This window comes from Dipodomys merriami, unplaced genomic scaffold, assembly GCF_024711535.1.
Source record: "Dipodomys merriami isolate MVZ:Mamm:240054 unplaced genomic scaffold, mDipMer1.0.p SCAF_48, whole genome shotgun sequence".
Classification (NCBI taxonomy): Eukaryota; Metazoa; Chordata; class Mammalia; order Rodentia; family Heteromyidae; genus Dipodomys; species Dipodomys merriami.
In genome coordinates, this window is record NW_027206046.1 from 11,889,683 (window position 1) to 11,911,180 (window position 21,498).

Genomic DNA, 21,498 nt, shown 5'->3' on the forward strand with positions numbered 1-21,498 from the left:
CATCTCTAGGACTTTTTCTTCTCATTCTCAACGTCTTTAAGTAATACTTCCTCATTACTTTCCTCCCACACACAGAGAATGAATTTGACTATTATAGTTACATAAGTGGAATCATACAGTATGTGCCCTTTTCTGACTGGCTTTTTTTACTTAGTCATTTTCTTCATTTTGATGGCTGAGTAACATTCCATTGTACGGATATACCCCTGATTTGTCTCTTCTTTGTACTTTTTAAGAATATGATACCTTAAACAGGACTCACTGTGTCCAAGTCAGACACAAGCAGGTCATTTGCATAGTCCATGACTGCTTTCATGCCTTCTTTTTTGCTTGCTCCTTGTATGCTATCTTTCCTTGCTTCCTCAACAACTAGTAGAACAATATTTAATAATAAATGAGTGAAATTAAAATAAATAAGTAAAGTTGTAAATGAAGTCCTTCACATTACCTCAGTGTTACTGGGCCTCAGTTTCTTCATTCTTGAATTGTATTTCTTAAGTCTTATCCACCTTAACATCTCTGGTTTCTTGACATATTTACACTTAGCAAGACTCTTCAGTGACCTATTCCAAAGGTTGAGTAACAAAACAATTTTTTTAATGCATTGATGTGTTCCAGCTTATGTAATTTCATCTTTTCTCTGTAGAACACTTTAAGGTAATCTGAGAACTTTAGGCTGCATGTGAGGAGACAGGAGACAGACTTGCAAAGTGATGGTTGAGGTGGTCTGCCACAGCTCCACTTCCGGCTTTTTTTCTTTTTGCTTATGTGGTGCTGAGGAATCGAACCCAGGACCTCATGCATGCAAGGCAAGCGCTCTACCACTGAGCCACCTTCCCAGCTGTAGCCTTCCCCTTTGTTTCCCCTTCCCATCCATTCCCATCCTCCCCCCTACCCCCTGCAGGTGGTCTGTGTTAGGGGAGGTTTGCCAATCTAACTAATCTCATTCCACATCTGAATCCACAGAATGAATTGATGGCTTCCCAGGGGCTAGAAGGAAGTTGCAATTCCAACACAGTCACTAGATGTCTATGTAACTGCATGGGGAAAACACTGCATGCTGGAGCCAGGATCATCCCAAAGTGGCAGTCAATCAAATGAGGCTTTCACTAGGAACCTTTGCAGATATAAACCGGTAAGGATGCCCAAATAAACCAAGACTAACATCCGACTTAAAAGTTATTCTCTTTGTTCCTGGATAAGTGAAAATAATAACCATAACAATTTATCCTCCACCTTGACTTTTTGATCTTATTCTCACCTGTCTTCTTTCTCTCCCATCAACAGAATTTATAGTAGAAGCACAAACCAAACTTTTGGTAGACCCACAATTGAAACACCTTGACTTAAATGTATCAAGGAGGGCTGGAAGTTTGGCTTACTTGGCAGAGCACCTGCTATGAAATTTTTAAAAATTAAAAAAAGAACATTTGGAAACTTCAGGGCTGGGAAGGTGGCTCAGTGGTAGAGCGCTTGCCTTGCATGCATGAGGCCCTGAGTTCGATTCCTCAGCACCAAAAAGCAAAAAGCCGGAAGTAGCGCTATGGCTCAAGTGGTAGAGCGCTAGCCTTGAGCTGAAGAGCTGAGGGACAGCGCCCAGGCCCAGAGTTCAGGCCCCATGACTGGACCCAAAAAAAAAAAAAAAGAAACTTCAATATCAGATCAGACCAGAATCCAGGGTTGGAAGTATAGCTCAGTGGTAAAATGTCTGCCTAGCAAGTGTAAAAACTAGAGTTCAAGGCCCAGCACTGCAAAAAAAAGATTCCTGGAAGAGTCATACAACTATAAATTCTATTCTTCATACCTAATGCTGGCCTACTGATGTGGGCATACATTCCACCATATGTTCATTCCCAAAAATATACTAGTACTTAAAGATATTCTTTAAAACTTTATTATAAAAAGGATTACTAATTAAATCATGGCACCTCAGTTGTAACCTCACTTCACATCTTCTCTTACTTTGAATATCCATGGGCTTTGGTAAAGTTTATTCAGGCTTCTTCCAAATCCTTAAATATTACTTGTATTTCTGCTACAAAGACTTTCTTACCAGTTTCCACCAACTTCCTCTTATCTTTTGGAAATGCACTGTTTTTTTTTTAGGATGATTCATCACTTTTGAAACACGTTGCTTTATTTTATTATTGTTCATCTTGGTTTCAAACTATTTACTTTAGAAGGAATTAGCACACTTTACTGGTTTTCATTCATTATCTTCATGGAAGTTCTGTTTTGTTCCTAAAGTGTGTATTCTTTAACATTTGTAATACCCCAATGGGATAACAAAGAGAGGCGCAGAGAATGAATAAGTAAATAACTATTTTGGAGACTCACAGAGATTTCAACCACACATCAGTGCTACATATGAATAAAGTGGAATAATAATGTGAAAGCATTTTGAAGACTTTGAAAGTATGTTATGAAAATATAAGTGAACATAATGTATGGCTTGACTTCCAAGCAAGAGCTGTTAAAATGACTTATTAGGAATGACCAGATGCCTGGAGTTAATATTTCTGTGTATCGAACAGAAATAGCATCCTTTGTTAAATATGCTTTCTAGGGTGTACTTATAACTGTTCTGGCTTCTATTGTGACTCTTAGCATGTTGTAGTCACGCAGGATCCTTTGTTAAATATGCTTTCTAGGGTGTACTTATAACAGTTCTGGCTTCTATTGTGACTTTTAGCATGTTGTAGTCATGCAGGAACTGGACTCCTCCAAAGATCAGGGGACATAAATCAGAAAGAAATCTTAAAAGTGGCTGTTTTGACAAGACAGAGCCAGTGTAATGTGACTTTTCTATTAGCTTGGCTATAAAGTTGGCTATTAACTAAGCACTTAATTGGATACTTCTGCTGTGGAACCATAAGAGCATTCAGTCCCACAGGCCAAAGAACATGTTGTACCTGTTGAATAGTGTTTAAGGTACTTTGAAGGTCTGGTTATAATTGAGTAATGAGTAAACATAACCTTCTTGTATCAGACTTTTAGAGGTAGGAGGCATAGTGTCTAGCTACACAGACCTGTGTCTGAGGAGCTGAGGCTGAATCCTACTTCTCCCTTTCACAACCTGCATGATTTGGATCATATATTTTAGCCTTAATGACCCTGTTTCTCTATAAAATGAGGGTAACTGTACTTGTCCTTCTTCATAGAAATATAAATTTAAGGTAAATCATACACACAAAAAATCTTTAGAGACACAAGCATGACACAAATACTAGTTATAATTGCCAAACAAAGCATCCTATTTTACAGATGAAGAAACTGAAGGCCAGAGATCCTAAGTAAGGATTTGGCCAAAGACCTATCATTACTGAATTAGATCTAGTACATATATTTCTGAGACCCCTTTTCTTCTCACTGTATCAGTTACTTCTACTTTTTGACATTTTATATAAACTAAAGTCTCCATCAATGACTCATTTACATACAGTTTATTACCCAGCCATAAAAAGTCATTAAAATTTAACTCAGAAGCTAGATTTAATTGCCATGTATGTGTAGCTGTATTACTGAACTTCCAACTATCCCTGAAGAGAAAAGTGTTTTTTCTTTTAAATGTCAGTGTTTGGCTGAAACTTCTGTTTTTACAAGAGAGTCACATGAGATAATCTGACCCAAAATCAAATTACTGGGAAGAATCTACAAAACAAATTCAGCCCTTGTATAAAAGCTAAAACCTTCATTGTACTTTCACATTCTTTTTTAATAACTTTTTTCACTTTCATTCAACCATGTATTTCAAAGTTCTAGTTTTGCTATTAAAATAAAAGAGCAGTTAAATCTTCAAAGATATGATATTCTGGTGGGGGGGGGGAAGATGGGAAGGGATGGGAAGGGAAAACAAAGGAGGAGGCAAAAATACTTGATAAGAAATATACTCATTAGCCAGGCACCAGTGGCTCATGCCTATAATCCTAGCTACTCAGGAGGCTGAGATGTGAGGATAGCGGTTCAAAGCCAGCGCAGGCAGGAAAGTCCGTGAAACTCTTATCTCCAATAAACCACCAGAAAACCGGAAGTGGCGCTGTAGCTCAAGTGGTAGAGCACTAGCCTTGAACTGAAGAGCTGAGGGACAGCACTCAGGCCCAGAGTTCAAGCCCTAGGACCAAAAAAAAAAAAAAAAAAGAAACGTACTCATTACCTTGCCCATGTAATTGTAACCCCTCTGTACAGTATTTTCACAATAAAAAATAAAAAACTAAAAAAAGATATGATATTCTAGTGCTATTTTTTAAATTGTATTTTATTTTGTTTTAAAGGTGGTGTACACAGGCGTTATAATTACATAAGTAAGGTAACGAGTACATTTCTTGACAAACATTGTTACTCACTCCTTCGTTTTTCTCCCACTATTCTTCTCCCCATGCTATTTTTTTTTTTTTTTTTTGTCGGTCGTGGGGCTTGAACTCTGGGCCTGGGCGTTGTCCCTCAGCTCTTCAGCTCAAGGCGAGCGCTCTACCACTTGAGCTACAGCGCCACTTCCGCTTTTCTGGTGGTTTATTGGAGATAGGAGTCTCACGGTCTTTCTTGCCCGGGCTGGCTTTGAACCACGATCCTCAGATCTCAGCCTCCTGAGTAGCTAGGATTACAGGCGTGAGCCACCAGCGCCCGGCTCCCCATGCTATTTTTGTTTTGAGTCATTTATCAATAATGTGTTCATGAAAATAGCATCTAAAGATTTTTTTTTTTGGTTGGTCGTGGGACTTGAACTCTGGGCTTGGGCTCTGTCCTTGCGCTCTTCAACTCAAGGCAAGCTCTCTACCACTTGAGCCACAGTGCCACTTCCCATTTTCTGGTGGTTAATTGAAGATAGGAGTCTCACAGACTTTCCTGTCCAGGCTGGCTTTGAACCACAATCCTCAGATCTCAGCCTCCTGAGTAACTAGGATTACAGGTGTGAGCCACTGGCCCAATATGTCTTCTTAATTCATATGGCTAGCCTCTTAGTTGGAAAAGCTGGAACAGTGGGAGTCTGGCCAGATATAGCTCTGTCTCTTCGTGACCTTTTCATACTATTTCTGACACAATTATTCCAAGAAACCCAGATGAAAACCACAAGGCCTCTTATGACCTAACCTTGGAGGTCATGCAGGTGTCCTCATTCTATGGGTTTAAACAAGACATAGGGCCCACTAGATTACAGGGGAAAGGCTATATACAAGGCTGTGAATACGGGGCTGGGAAGGTGGCTCAGTGGTAGAGCACTTGCCTTGCATGCTCGAGGCCCTGGGTTCGATTCCTCAGCACCACATAAGAAAAAAGCCGGAAGTGGCACTGTGGCTCAAGTGATAGAGTGCTAGCCTTGAGCTGAAGAGCTGAGGGACAGTGCCCAGGCCCAGAGTTCAGGCCCCACGACTGGACCCCCCCCCCCAAAAAAAAAAGGCCATGAATAGTGCAAGATGTGGCTCAATAGGGAGCCACTTTTGGACACCACTTACCACAGTTATTAAAGGGACAGCCTCACTACTAAAGAGATATTTGAGCAGAGATTTAAGAGGGAATAGGACAGCAAGCCATGTGGGTAATCTAGAACAGGTCTCTTAGCAGAGTAAATACCAAGTACAAAGTATTAAGATTTAAGTAGTCATCATATATTTGGGGGGGAAAGAAGACTAGAGTGGCTAGAGTAACTGAGGTAAATGGAGGCAAGTAGGAAATAATTCAGAAAGGGAAGGGGGTCGGAGTCTCAGCTATACATGGTTCTATAAATCATTAGAAGGTCTTTGGGATTTATTTTGAGTGACATGAGGTGATACTGAGTACGTGATACTGAGCAGAGGAATGATATGACCTAACGGTTATCTTAAATGCTTATTCTGGCTTGTAATATTCAACAAAAGCCAAAGGGGTCACAGATAAAGGCAGGAAACAAGTTATTGCAGTCATCCAGGCCAGTGTGTGTGTGTCTTGGTTAAAGAACAGAAATTTGTATATTTTGTTTATTTCCGGTTCTGGTTGGTTTAAACATATTTTATATTTTATTTTATTTATTTAATTTTTTTTGTCAGTCATGGGGCCTGAACTCTGGACCCGGGCGCTGTCCCTCAGCTCTTCAGCTCAAGGCTAGCATTCTATCACATAAGCCACAGCACCACTTCCAGCTTTTTCTGCTTATGTAGTGCTGAGGAATTGAATCCAGGGCCTTATGCATACAAGGCAAGCACTCTACCACTGAGCCACCTTCCCAGCCCCATATATTTTATATTTTAAAAGTAGAGACTTCAGAATTTTCTGATGTTTCATTACAGAAATAGAATAATTAAATATATCATGAAGTTATTTTTTGCTGGAGCATCTAGTAGAGTGTAGTGACTGTTTATTACGATAAGGAAGACTGATGGGCCTGGTGATACATTTCTCTAATCCTAGCAATTGGGAGGCTGAGGCAACAGGATTACAAGTTTAAGGACAGCTTGGACTCTATATGTACATAGTTGAAGACCAGTCTACCTTCAGTGTAAGACCCTGTCTCAAAAACAAACAAAAAAGGACTAAAGATGCAATTCAGAGGTAAAGCACTTGCCTAGCAGGCACAAGTCCTGGATTCAATCTCTAGTAATACAGAAAAAGAGAAGGGGAAAACAATATGAAGTATTTGTAGGGCCTCAGGAATGTGGCTTTATATTGGTTAATTTGGGTATTCTTAATAGATATCCAAGTAGAAATGAAAGTACATACAAAGTGTAATTATCAGATCCTGTTAATGCCCTTGTGTTACATAACTGTACATGTTAATAAACATTGTAAAACTTAAAAGAAGACATGAAAAATCTGGGTAGCGCCCAACATTCTGGGAAGTTAGAGGCCTATACTCAGGATCTTTGTTGAGCTCTGGGCTCTCACTTGGACATAAATGAATAGGTGGTAGTATGGTGAGAATAGCACAGGCTGTGAACCCAGCCAGGCATACTGGAGCCTTTGTACAGGCTCCACCCTTATTTTTTCTGCTAAAGCATTGATGCTTTAGCAAATTACATAAGCTGAGCTTGAGTTTTCTCCTCTATAAAGTAAGCACAACAAAACTCTCCTTCGAATGAAGTTGTGGGAATTAAGTGACCTATGTTAAACACCTGGCACATAACAGATTCTTGATAAATGATACGTATTATTTATGTGCCCAATATTATTTTCCTGAGATGAACCACGGCCTCTTCTTCCAATGGACATTAGAGGAGGTGGCAGAAAGTGGGGCGGGCAGTATTTAGTGGACAGCCCTACACAAGTGCTGACCTGTGGGATCCCACCCTACCCTTGGGACATACACCTGCAAACTGGGCAGGGCTCTGGTGACAGCTGGAGAGGGCTAACAACAGTTTTAAAAAAGTAAACAAAAGCAGTCTGTATACCTATTATCCTGTCAGGCTGGCCCAGTGATGTGTATGAACTGTGGTTCAGCAGAAATGTGGTCAAGGGACATATATTCATGTTTAAAGATAGGCTTGCATCACCTCTGGAGTTTCAAACAAAAGAAATAAAGCAATACAAGAGAGGAATTGCTGCCGGGAAAAAGACCCGGGACAGTGCTTTGTTTGGTTTGGTTTAATTTAATTTAATAATTTTTTGAGATAGAGTCTTGCTCTGGAAAATCTATCCAGGTTGGCCTTGAACTCTGGTCCTCCTAGATCATCCTCCCAGATGCTGAGATTAGAGGTGTACATCACCAAGCTCAGCTCCAACAGTGCTATCTAGATGCTCTCTGATTGCCCAGTAACTATGCAGCCTTTAAGGCAAATGACGACTAGAGCAGGGACCACAGTAGGTACCATCTTCTAAGGACTTATTTGGTGTGAGTTCTTAGAGAACTGGGGTAATGGGAGCATATAGAAGTTTCCTCTGATTATTCAAATTGAGCAAATACTAAGCAAGACGTTCCACTGAAAAAAAAAAAAAAGGACAAGCAAAAAAAAAAAAAAAAAGTTGAGGGTGCAAGCTAAGACTCAATGGTGGTTGGGTAGGGAGAAGAGTAAGGGAACAACTGGGTTGGGGCAGTGATGGAAGCGGCAATGGCAGTTGACTCTAGGTCCCATGGAGGTTTGAGGAAATTCTTAGAGCAAATCTTGACATACAATATGTTCTTGGATTTCTGGGATAGCTCAGTAGTAGAGCACTTACCCTGCACATGGGAGGCCCCAGATTCAATCCATAGTGCCACAGACATGCACATACACACTCACACACATACATACACACACACACACACACACACACACACACACACACACACACACACACACACACATACAACTATAATGCTTTCTCTTTGTTAAAAAAAAAAAGCAAGTGGGACCTTTCCTTGCCATCTTCTCATGTCTCCTTCCATAGTCACACTTATTATTTTTTGAATCTTCACCTGTTAAGTTCATGCTTCTCCCCACTTGAATACAAGTAGTTGGTGGAGACAGAAAGCCACACCTGCCAGTGTAGATACTTGCAATTCTGGCAAAGAAGAAGTTAAATTGTGTTATTTCTAAGTCCTTCAACACTACCCAGATTTGGCTTAGAGATAGGATCATGCTGCCAGCCTTTTTCTGTTGCCTCCTTAATGTACAAAGAGCTCTCTTACCTCAGACATTCCAGAGCTTTGTGGGAACTTTGTGCAGTGCTATCTGGCAGCTGGAAGTGCAACCCGACTCCTAAGGTGAGGCAAGACCCTAGCAAAACAGAGACCTCCTGACTACTTCTTGCTCAAGTTCCTTACAGGAGCTGACACTTCTCACCTATTCAGGAGGTTAGGTGACAGAGGCCATTTGGTCAGTTTATTCTTTTGCTCCTCCACCTGCCTGAAAACTATCAATTGCTTTCCAAATGTACTGATAGCTGTCTGTTTTTCTTTTCTTTTTTTTGCTAGTCGTGGGGCCTGAACTCTGGGCCTGGGCACTCTCCCTCAGCTCTTCAGCTCAAGGCTAGCACTCTATCACATGAGCCACAGTGCCACTTCGGCTTTTTCTGCTTATGTGGTGCTGAGGAATTGAACCCAGGGCCTCATGCATGTGAGGTAAGCACTCTACCACTGAGCCACCTTCCCAGATAGCTGTCTGTTTTTTCTATAGGCCTTAAGTTCAATAAGGTCTTTGCTCAGAATGTTTGTCCCGATGACCCCAGAGGCATTTGAATGTAGACAGAGCATCTCAAAAGACACAAAGAAGCCGGGAGTTGGTGTAATCCTAGCTACTCAGGAGGCTGAGATCTGAGGATCGCAGTTCAAAGCCAACACAGACAGGAAAGTCTGTGAGACTCTTATCTCCAATAAACCAATAAAAAACCGGAAGTAGCGCTGTGGCTCAAGCGGTAGAGCACTCACCTTGAGCTGAAGAGCACAGGGACAGCGCCCAAGCCCAGAGTTCAAGCCCCACAACTGACAAAAAAAAAAAGACACAAAGAATAATAGTAGCTATATGATTTTGAAATCACAAGAAGTGAATATGGTCTACTACACTTACCTTGCCAGAGAGAATGATGAAAGGTTTCCATGTCTATTTTCCTGTCTCTTCCTGGGATTCAGAAAAGCTGTTCTAGAAAGAGCTTTCTGCCCATTCAGGAATTAGGTCTAATGGTCTATCAATGCCTCAGGAATTTTTTAAAATTACATTTATTTTTTTTTTTTTTTTTTTTTTTTGGGTCCAGTCGTGGGGCCTGAACTCTGGGCCTGGGTGCTGTCCCTCAGCTCTTCAGCTCAAGGCTAGCACTCTACCACTTGAGCCACAGCACCACTTCCGGCTTTTTTCTTTTTGTTTATGTGGTGCTGAGGAATCGAACCCAGGGCCTCAGGCATGCAAGGCAAGCGCTCTACCACTGAGCCATCTTCCCAGCCCCTAAAATTACATTTATTTTTAAACAGATTTATTGTTCCACACTTCTGCTCATTCTACTATAGGCCACTGAGGGATATTGGTTTGGAAATTCACTTCTTGTGGCTCCCCCTCCCCCCCAAAAGGAAGCCTAATTTTATTTTATTTTTTTTTTTTTTGTCAGTCGTGGGGCTAGAACTCTAGGTCTGGGTACTCTCCCTCAGCTCTTCAGCTCAAGGCGCTCAAGGCGAGAGCTCTACCAGTTGAGCCACAGCGACACTTCCAGCTTTTTCTGCTTATGTGGTGCTGAGGAATCAAACCCAGGGCCTCATGCATGCTAGGCAAGTACTCTAGCACTGAGCCACCTTCCCAGCTCCCCTAATTTTCATCTGTTGAGAAAGATGTGAAGTTGGACTGGGAATGTGGCTTAGTGGTAGAGTGCTTTCCTAGCATACATGAAGCTGTAGGTCTGATTCTTCAGTACCATATAAACAGAAACAGGCAGTAGTGGAGTTGTGGCTCAAGTGGTAGAATGCTAGCCTTGAACAAAAGAAGCTCTGGGACAGTGCCCAGCCCTGAATTCAAGCCCTAGGACTGTCAACAACAACAAAAAAAAAGTGAAGTTGTTTACCTATGACTACAAATAAATTAGGTGATATAGAAGAAACAGTTTGGAAGCAGGAAGTTGTTTTAAGATATGTTTATTTTTAAATTTAACTCCAATCTGGGTGTTGGTGGCTCATACCTATAATAGGAGGCTGACATATGAGGACCACGGTTTGAAGCCAGCCTGATGAAGAAAATCTGGGAGACTCCTATCTCCAATTAGCCATCAGAAAACCAGAAGTGGTGCTGTGGCTCAAAGTGGTAGAGCACTAGCCTTGAGCAAAAAGAGCTCAGGGACAGTGCCCAGACCTTGAGTTCAAGCCCTACGACTGACAAAGACAAAAAATAAATAAAAACAATCAACTCCAGAATGCCCCATATTAATCTTGTTAATCATATTAATCTTGTCCTCCCAAGGAGGACCCCACTTTTCCCTTCTATTTTCTTCCCAAACTTTCTTTCTCATTTCCCCGTGTGCACCCTTCCTCCATGGAATATCCTTTAGAAGAATTCGCAGTGACTACACAAAAGCTAGAATTACAGCCTAGAAGAAATTAATGCGCAGTGACCTTCCTGCTAACACATTTCTCTGATGGCGCTGTAAGACTGGGCAAAGGAGGAGCAGAGAGAAAAGCAGATTGGAGAAGCCTATGCCCAGAAAGCTAGAGTGGTGAGAAAGGAGGAGGAAAAGAACTAAAATGGGGGAGAACCCTCATCACCCTCAAGCCTTTGAACCTGGTTGGGAAAGGAGATGAGGGGGCAGCAAAATGCCAACATAACCCAAAAGTATGTGAAAGGGAGCTTGTACAGCAAAGAGCAAAATAAGCACAGGAGAATACCATTCTGGGAGGGAGCTTTCAAGTAATACTGCAGGTAGGCACTGTGCCACACTGATGTTATGAAGCAGTGTAAATGTCTGGGAAGAATTTAATGTGTGATTTCTGTACTCGGTTACTGGAAGAAAAGTGTATTTATTCACTGTTTTTCTGTATTCCACGTAAAGTTCTACTATGACCAATAAAATCCAGAAAAGAGATTAGCATAAAACATCAGTGCTTTCTGAATGGAAGTTGGCAGATGAGCTTAGAACAGTATACACTGTTATCTGCATGTTTCTCACCCTGAAAGGAGTCCAGAGGCCGTGCAGAAACCAGAGAAAAGAATAGCTTTTTAATCAGCACCAGGTGTGGAAATTGGAAGACTAATGGAATTGAAGGAAAAACCATTTGGGCTGTGGCTGCACAAGGGAGTAGCAACGTCCTAGCATCTCTTTATGCGGCCAAAGCTAGCCTCAAACTCTCGGTCCTTAGCATACTGAGTGTCAAGATTACAAATGTGCACTACTACACTTCCACTTCTTATAGAATGTCTACAGAAACATAATTACCAACACCCACTTTACCTTGTCATTAAAAGAGGATACACACACTTATTTGCAGACCTGCTTTCCTTGGAACATCATCAACCAGTCCTCAGTCTTCTGACATACCTAGTAAGATGTGTTCTCTGAGCCTAGGGAAAAGCAATAGCAGATTGTATTATGTCCTGATCTCCTACCCTTCCTTATCAGGCTGTTTGAGAACTTGCCATTAGGGGGAGCAACCAAGACAGTGAGGGAGAGTTGGGAGGTTTAATACTAGTATTTTGTGTCTTCACGTGCTTCAAGGACAAAATTATAATATATGATTTTCATTTTCTTCTTAACTTTCTTTTCCTTTTTCTTCTCTTCCTCGTTATTTTTTATTGACTTAGGGTCTTGCTACGTACCCTTCCAGGCTTAAACTTTTCTGTATAGCCTAGTCTAGCCATGCAAGAGCATGAGGTCCTGAATTCAAGACCCCTGGCACATACTAAATAAACAAACAAATAAACAAAACAGGAAAGAGGTTACGGCAGACTGGTCATTGCTATTGTACTGGTCAATGATAGCAGCCCAGGACATTGGTTTGTCAATATCCACTTACGTTATACATTCCCAGTATGAATGTAACAAACAGGAAAAGGCTTTTACTGGAGCTATTTATGATGTTCATGGTGTCAAGGAGTCTGTACAAGCCTGTCATGCTAGACCAGATGACCTAAATTACTATAGTCTCATGTTTCCCTCAGACTAAAGAATTTTGTGACTTCATTCTTGTCACTTTTCTCACCATCATCTTCCCCAGCTTCCTAATCATTTTTCTCAGCCTTTATAATCACACGAGGCTATACTTTCTAGTGAATCTATTTCTATCTAAATATGTGTTCTATTGAATCTGTTTCCCTCAAGAAATAGGGATTGGTGGAGAGAACACTTCATATTCTTAGTGAATACAAAGATAGTTACGTACAGATAATTGTCACTCTGATGAGGTCTCATATGGATATGAGAAATATGTTATTCACCAAAGTAGAAAAAGCTAACATTACCAAAGAGGCAAAGAACCTGAGTCGGGCTCATGTTATAGTTGGTTGTTTTTTGTTGATAGTGATGGTTTATTTTGAAAAAAATAATTTATAAGAAATAGAATTTGAGGGGCTGGGAAGATAGCTCAGTGGTAGAGTGCTTGCCTTGCATGCATGAGGCTCTGGGTTCGATTCCTCAGCACCACATAAGCAGAAAAAGCCGGAAGTGGCGCTATGGCTCAAGGGGTAGAGTCCTAGCCTTGAGCTGAAGAGCTGAGGGACAGCACCCAGGCCCAGAGTTTAGGCCCCATGACCGGCAAAAAAAAAAAAAAAAAAAAGAAATAGAAGTTGATATTTACCTGTGACTGTTTCTCAGCTAAATATAGAAGGAACATGGTTCTTCCTTACTGCTTGTAGTATGGTGAAAGTAGAGATGAAATGATTGAAGATGGAATTGTGACCCAAAAAAGGACTGAGAACTTAAAATTTTGGAAAATTGGGCTGGGAATGTGGCTTAGTGGTAGAGTACTTACCTGCCAAGCATGAAGTCCTGGGTTCGATTCCTCAGTACCACATAAACAGAAAAGACCAGAAGTGGTGCTGTGGCTCAAGTGGTAGAGTGCTAGCCTTGAGCAAAAGAAGGCCAGGGACAGCGCCCAGACCCTGAGTTCAAGCCTCTCTCTCTCTCTCTGTCTGTCTGTCTGTCTATCTGTCTGTCTGTCTCTCTCTCTCTCTCTCTCTCACACACACACACACACAAATAATTGTTCTTCAGTCTGACTGGCAAAAAAAAAATTGGAAAATTCTCAGTAAGTCTGTATTACAGAACTGAGAAGGTATGTTCATACGCGAACCCTAAGGTTGTGGCAGACTGACAGTTTGACCAGCTGCACTGTAAACCATAGATCTAAGGAGCCATCTCAACAAAAAGCAGGAATGATCATGGGATGGTAGCAGAAACACTGCCAGCTGGGATAAGGAAAGAAAGACTGTCGACTCCTTAGACTCAACAGAACAGCATCTTAGAGCTATTCAACTGGGACCAGTCACTGTTCTTTAAAACAAAAGGGAAAAAATATCCACTGATCATTTAGAGTTGATCAGGACTGCCACTTCTACTACAAGACCAAAGTGCATGGCCTAGGACACAGACTGCCTGTACCTCCACTCCATAGTGCAGTGCCTATTTCCCACAGGGGTCATGCCAACCCATAGCAGCAGAGGTATAACTCTGACCAACAGAGCAATGAATAGAAAAACTTTAGCTTGATGGGGCTGGGAAGGTAGCTCAGTGGTAGAGCGCTTGCCTTGCATGCTTAAGGCCCTGGGTTCGATTCCTCAGCACCACATAAGCAAATAGAAAAAAGCCGAAGTGGTGCTGTGGCTCAAGTGGTAGAGTGCTAGCCTTGAACTGAAGAGCTGAGGGACAGCCAGCGCCCAGGCCCAGAGTTCAGGCCCCACGACCGGACCAAAAAAAAAAAAAAACAAACATATCCATCTCATCTCAATAGCCTTAAACACCTAACTCAAGTCAGCCTCAACTCTAAAGGCTAAAACACAAAATCTTTTTTAAATCCTGTGAGTGAGACAAAAAGTAAGACTCACCTTGAGACAAAATCCCTCTCTAGTTGCAAACGCATGAAATCACACAAGTGTTTCCGGAATATAATAGTGAACAAAGTATAAGTTAGATGTTCCCATTCTGAAGAAGAGCAGTAGGAAAGCAGGGAGGGGTATAAGTCATAAGCAAATCCAAAATTTAGCTGGTAAGTAATATCTATGGTATGAAAAAAAAAAGATTTTTTTATTCCCTTGTAAGTATTTCACTCAGATGAAATGAGCCAGGTACGTGCTGCTGAAAACACAGCCCCAGAGAGAATCTGGAAGGCATACCATCCAGAATCTGCTTTTCATATATTTATCCCATATGTACAAGACTAAGATCCCTGTCTGCTAGACCCACCTGCGTCAGTAGGAAATAGACTTCCCATGGAAATCCAGGAGACACAGCTATATTACTAAAACTCTATGTGATATGTTAAATTTGATAAGCTTCTTTGGCTTTGGCTTAAAGCTCTGCCTTCTGAGACCTACTAGGACGGTGGTACTGCTTCTATAGCTCACTCTTGCCGGGGTTTCGCGTCCTTGACAGAGTCAAGGTGGCATGCCAAGCTAAAGTTTTTTTTTTTTTTTGGTCCCTCAGCTGTTCAGCTCAAGGCTAGTGCTCTACCACTTGAGCCACAGCGCCACTTCCGGATTTTTCTTTTTGCTTATGTGGTGCTGAGGAATCGAACCCAGGGCTTCAGGCATGCAAGGCAAGCGCTCTACTACTGAGCCACCTTTCCAGCCCGAGATGGATATGTTTTTATGTGAGAAAGACAGGAATTTTGAGGGGGCAGGGTAGGATGCTATACATTCAATGGCTGTCCCTTAAAAAATACATATATTGAAATGTTAATCATCAATGTGATACTATTAAGAGGTAGGTACTCAGCCAGGCACCAGTGGCTCACACCTGTAATCCTAGCTACTCAGGAGGCTGATACCTCTATTAAACCACTAGGAAACTGGAAGTGGCACTGGTCTCAAGTGGTAGAGAACTTGCCTTGAGCTGAAAAGTGCAGAGATAGTGCCCAAGCCCAAAGTTTAGGGCCCACAACTGACAAAAAAAAAAAAAAGAGGTAGGTGCTTTGGTTATTATGAAGCTCTCCCTCATAAATGGAAATGTCTTTTTTTGTGTGACAGAGTCTCTGTATTTAGCCAAGACTGCCCTCAAAATCATGATCCTTCTTCCTAAGCCAATTGGGAGTTGAGATTACAGATGTTCACTAAAAGTAGTGACCTTCTAAGAAGAGACATGAGAATTTGATCTCTCTGTCTCTGTCTCTGTCTCTGTCTCTGTCTCTGTCTCTGTCTCTCTCTCTCTCATGATGTCCAGATACAAAAAAATTGACCAACTACAAACTAAAAGAGTGACTTCACCTAATCTCCAGGACTGTAAGAAAGAAATTTCTGTCATGGATACACAGTGTATGGTTTTCTGTCACAGCGTTCCAAAATAAGACAGTCATAAATGTAAAACTGTATATAAGCAAAACTGTAAACCTGATGAAAAATATCAAATAGAGAGCTATTCTACATTCACCAACAGGAAGATTTACTATTGTCAAGCTGTTTCTCCCAACTTGATGTGCAGATTAAATGCAAACTCAGTCTATATCCCAGCAAATTGTTTTGTGGATATTGAAATTTTATTCTAAAAAAGAAAGAGGCAGAGAAGTGGCACTGTGACTCAAGTGGTAGAGTGCTTGCCTTGTGCAAAAGAAGCTCAGGGACATTGCCCAGGCCCAGAGTTCAAGCCCCAGGACTGGCAGAGAGGGAGAGTGTCAGGCAGATGGGGGAGCAAAAGATCTAGAATAGCTAATTTAATATTGGAGAAGAAAAGCAAAATGAGAGGACCACCACAAGTCTTACTATAAAACAACAGTAATCAGACCATGTAGCATTAGCAAAAAAAGTAAATATATAAACAGTCTCCCTTATGCTGGGATTACATGCATATACTACCTCTCATTTTTCTGTCTTTTTTGGAGGCTGTCTTTTTTTTCCTTTTACATCTCAACCTGAATTGCAGATTGTATTTCAAAATATTAGCACAAATTGCTTTTTTTTGGTAAGTGATTTTTCTTAGCTTTTCAAATAAGGTCTAGACTCATAATATGACCTTGTTAGTGCTAGCTGTAGAAATGGGTGTGTTCCTCATGATTCATAGTGACATCCATGGAAAGTCAAAGCCACACTTGCACTGACTACTCTCTGCTTGAAAGCAACGGTGGAAAAAATCATTCACTTACAGGATGGAAGTGGAGGATAGTGTAGCTGGAGTGTTGACCTCATAAGAAAATATGTCTATGTATTCACTCCTAGTACCTGTGAATATGATGACCTTAGAAATAAAGTTTTTTTCTGGTGTAACTAATAGTATCATTCTAGATTTAAGGTGCATAGTGTCCTTATTTTAAAAAAATAGGGCTGGGAATGTGGCTTAGTGGTAGAGTATTTGTATAGCATGCATGAAACTCTGGGTTTGATTCCTCAGTACCACATAAACAGAAAAAGCCAGAAATGGCTCTGTGGCTCACGTGGTAGAGTGCTAGTCATAAGCAAAGAAAAAAGCTCAGGGACAGGGCCCAGGCCCTGAGTTCAAGCCCCAGGACGAGAGGGGTGGGTGGGAGAAACACAAGGGAAAAATCAAGTAAAAATTTCTCCAAGCCAAGGAATGCCAGAATATAGGAATAATGCATAGGTAGGCTATGAAGCTCAAGGAAAAACCAACCTTACCAACACACTGATGTTGGACTTCTGATCTCAAGAATGTTTTTCTGATGTTTAAATATACCTGGTTCATGGTAATTTATACAGCAACTAAGGGAAATTAATATAACTGCTATTGGACAGATTCTCACAAAAAATACCCTGATGAATTAGAACAAATGACAATAAGTTAAAAAAAAATGTCAGGCTAGGAATGGTGGTATATGCCTGTAATTCCAACAGAAGGGAGGCTGAGAGGCTGAAGCAGGAGGATTGCAAGCTCAAGGTCAGCCTGGACTACATAGTAAGATTCTGTATTAAAGAACAAACAAACAAACAAAAACCAACAAACAATTTAAGCTGGGCACGAGTGGCTCATGCCTGTAATCCTGGGAACTCAGGAGGCTAAGATCTAAGGATCACAGTTTAAAGCCTGCCCAAGCAGGAAAGTCCTTGAGACTTTATCGTCAATAAACTACTCAGAAAAGGATGGAAGTGGTGCTGAACTCAAGTGGTAGAGAACTATCCTTGAGCTAAAGATGCTCAGAGACAGTGCCTAGGCCCTGAGTTCAAGCCCCAGAACCAGAAAAAAAAGTTTAATCCTAGTTGGCCTCCATATAATTATTTACTCATTCATTTCTCAAATATCCCTTGTGTATTTGGCTCAAAAATATAGCTGGAACTCTTTAGATGCTTTTACTCTGCAGGTGGGAAGTTTATTGTAAGAGATTCTGCATTTACTTTGGAAAAGCTATTACCTTCTAGATTTCACATTCTGCTTGATAGTTGACTAACAAATGGCTATAATTAGTAATAATTTCACTTGAAGTGACAGAGTTGGAGACAACAGGCAATAAATATTCCCACACTTGAGTGGAAAGATACCGGATACTGCCTGGTAGGATTTATAAAAGATAAAAGCCCTATCTACGTATCATCTATGTATGAGAAGAATCTTATCAAAGAGGACATTGAAGGGAATTTATAGAAGCAGAAGGTATTAAGATTCTTCTGCAGGACATTCCTTATTACTGGACTGTATGTACATTGCACAACTCCAGGGGGCGCCATTCATCACACAGTTACTCGTGATTTGTATAGCATTATGTAAGTCCATCCAGCAGATGGCAGTGAAGTCTCTTGAAGACTAAGTTCCTTCTATTCATAACAAAATCATATGGGTTAGCAGAGCTGTGCTTCTTTCCTTCTTCCCCTTAGTGTTTCCCAAACCAAGTATGAGTAGTTGGGTGACACTTGTAATAGGTTTTGGTATGGTCTACAACAGGAGAGACTAGCATCCTGCTCCCTGAACAAATACAAACTAAGCTACAGAAACCTTAGGCCTGCTTCAGGCTATTTGCTGTCAGAGCAGCATCTGGGAGTGTTGTGAAAACCTGAGTATACCAGGAAACTTAGGGCATATGCTGAATGTAGGAGACTGTCTAGCACCACCATGATAGCAGCACAAAAAGAGTAAGAAGTCCCAGCATTTGCCAGGCAGAGGAGGAGGATTACAAATCTGAAGCTTGCCTGGGTTATATAGCATGTACAAGGCCAGCCATAGTACTCCATAGTGACATCCTGTCTTATACACACACACACACACACACACACACACACACACACACACACACACACACACACACACACACACACACACACACACACACACACACACACACACACACACACACACACACACACAACTTTTGTGCTTCAAAGGACATCATCAACAAAGAAGAAAGATAACCCAAATATAAGTATTTACAAATCTTATATTTGAAAACAAAATTGTATCTAAAATAATGATATCTTACAACTCAACTAAAATAACCCAAGAATCTCAACAGTTTGTTTTTTTTTTTCAAAGATGTTACACAAAGCCAGGCACCAATGGCTCACAACTATAATCCTAGCTACTCAGAAGGCTGAGATCTGAGGATTGTGGTTCAAAGCCAGTCTGGGCAGGAAAGTCTGTGAGACTCTTATCTCCAATTTACTCCCAGAAAACTGGAAGTAGTGCTGTGGCTCAAAGTGGTAGAGAAAAAATGTTCAAGGACAGAATCCAGGCTGTGAGTTCAAGCCCAACCACTGACACACACAAAAAAAGATGTTATGCAAGTAGCCAACAAGCACTCAAAAGTATACTAAATATCAATAACCACCAGAGCATTGTACATCAAAAGTACAATAAAGTGAACTCATGAAATGGTAGCCCCTCTGAACAACACATTAACAGTAACAATAAGGTTATTTTTAAAAACTGCTATGAAGTTTGTGTGCTGGGATGAGTATAATAAATTTTTTCGTAAAGACACAGTAAGTATTGATGAAATAGAATCCTCATCCCTGCTCATGGGAATATAAAATGGTTTATATACTTTGGGAAACAGCTTGGCTATTCCTTAAAGGAAGATAGAATTATGTGTATCACATATATGCATGATACATGTAAGTAGCACATATATGCTATATACAACATATATATGGGCTTTATGGGCATGTAACATATAATTCACTCATTTAATATATAGAATTCAAAATTTTTTATATAAACAGAGTTGGGCACAATCATGATTGGTCTTAAGGTATTTTCTTTTTTTTTTTTTTTTTCCGTGAGGCCTGAACTCTGGGTCTGGGCGCTGTCCCTCAGCTCTTCAGCTCAAGGCTAGTGCTCTACCACTTGAGCCACAGAGCCACTTCTGGTTTTTTCTGCTTATGTGGTGCTGAGGAATTGAACCCAGGGCCTCATGCATGCCAGGCAAGCACTCTACCACTGAGCCGCCTTCCCAGCCCCTTTTAAGGCATTTTCACCACACCATGAGAAACTAGTCATTGATCTTACTGTTTTAGATTTATCTGTGTGTGGACATTTATTATACCTGGAATCGAACAATCTATGGGTTTTGTGACTTTCTTCACCTAGCTTAAAGGTTTAGTCAAAAAAGAAAAAGAAAGCTTCTAGAGACTTTTTGTTTCTTGCTCCTTCCTTGTTTGCTGATTGCTGTACTTTTCTAAGATCAGGACAGCTGATGAATAAACATCTATTTATGTAATGCATGCATCTTCCTGATGGGCCACACTCATAGATAAGCAGGAAAATGTTTCTTTCTGGAAACTAGATAAGGCTTAACTTCACTCACCAGTCAGGTCACTCTCCGTTCTGTGGTTCCTAACCCTGACTGCGTTATTAGAATCATCAGAGGCAGCTTTCCACTCGTAGACAGACAATTGAGTCAGACTGGGATTTGAGGCCCCCAGGGTGGTTATTTTTTTTTAAAGCTCTTCAAGTGATTCTAATGTGAAGGCAGGGCTAAGAATCTCAGACTTAGATTTACGGATAAAATGCATATGTCTCCCCTGCGTAAGCAGGAAAGTACAGATGTACCTAGAAACACATGGAAAGGCTGATACTGCTTAGCATGACATAGTGGGCTGACAGAGCACATTCCTGATGACCATTATCCCAGTTCCCTGTGGATCGTTGCAGGTTTTCTTTTCTTCAGTCAATCCAATCTTCCTCCCACGTGCAAGTGCAGGAAACAGTGGTCTGTGGTACAGAATATAAGTAGTAGAGCAGTAGCTAGAAGACATGAATTCTACCCTTGGTCTCTCCCTCACTCATTGTGGGACACAAGGTCACTTGGTGTCTCTGACCTTATAAAATAGCCATGATGTTATTGCCTGTCCTACCTATGTACTAGAATTGTATGAAGTCTACATGAGATGTGCAAACAGTCATAAACTATAAAATGCAGTGTCAACCTAACAATATACTAATGAGCTGCCTGGACAGAGAAGCCCTTTCTCTCTTTTCCTGAGGTAGTCAGCTACCTGCAGTTTTTTTTTTTTTTGCAGTCTTATAGGCATATGTCCCATAGAAAAAGAAGGAAGGCAGGCGTATGTATGAGCATGCATTAAAAAATTGTTTATAACTTGTATTAATTGTACAAAATAGTAGGTTTCACTGCATATTAATAAGTGGCATTTTCCCACATACTTACAACATTTGGTCCTACTTCCTACTAATACCTTTCCATCCCCCACCCCTTTTTTATTTTTATTTTGTTGGTCCTGGGGCTTGAACTCTTGGCCTGGGCACTGTCCCTTAGCTCTTCAGCTCTACCCCTTGAGCCACAGGACCACATCCAGCTTTTTCTTTTTTTGGGGGGTGGGGGTCCGGTCGTGGGCCTTGAACTCTGGGCGCTGTCCCTCAGCTCTTCAGCTCAAGGCTAGCGCTCTACCACTTGAGCCACAGCGCCACTTCCGGCTTTTTTCTTTTTGCTAATGTGGTGCTGAGGAATCGAACCCAGGGCCTCAGGCATGCAAGGCAAGTGCTCTACCACTGAGCCACCTTCCCAGCCCACATCCAGCTTTTTCTGCTTATGTGGTG

The 21,498-nt window shown here is 41.1% G+C and overlaps 1 protein-coding gene across 2 annotated transcripts in view; it reads left to right on the top strand.

Moving 5' to 3' along the window:
* Positions 1-966: 966 nt before the first annotated feature.
* The window catches only part of Sppl2a (signal peptide peptidase like 2A), a 94,492-nt gene continuing 73,960 nt past the window's right edge, over positions 967-21,498 (top strand). For both annotated transcript variants that reach the window (XM_069995419.1, XM_069995417.1), the window contains exon 1: positions 967-1,135. The gene's annotated coding sequence lies outside the window, so the exon portion shown is untranslated. The remainder of the gene's footprint in view (positions 1,136-21,498) is intronic.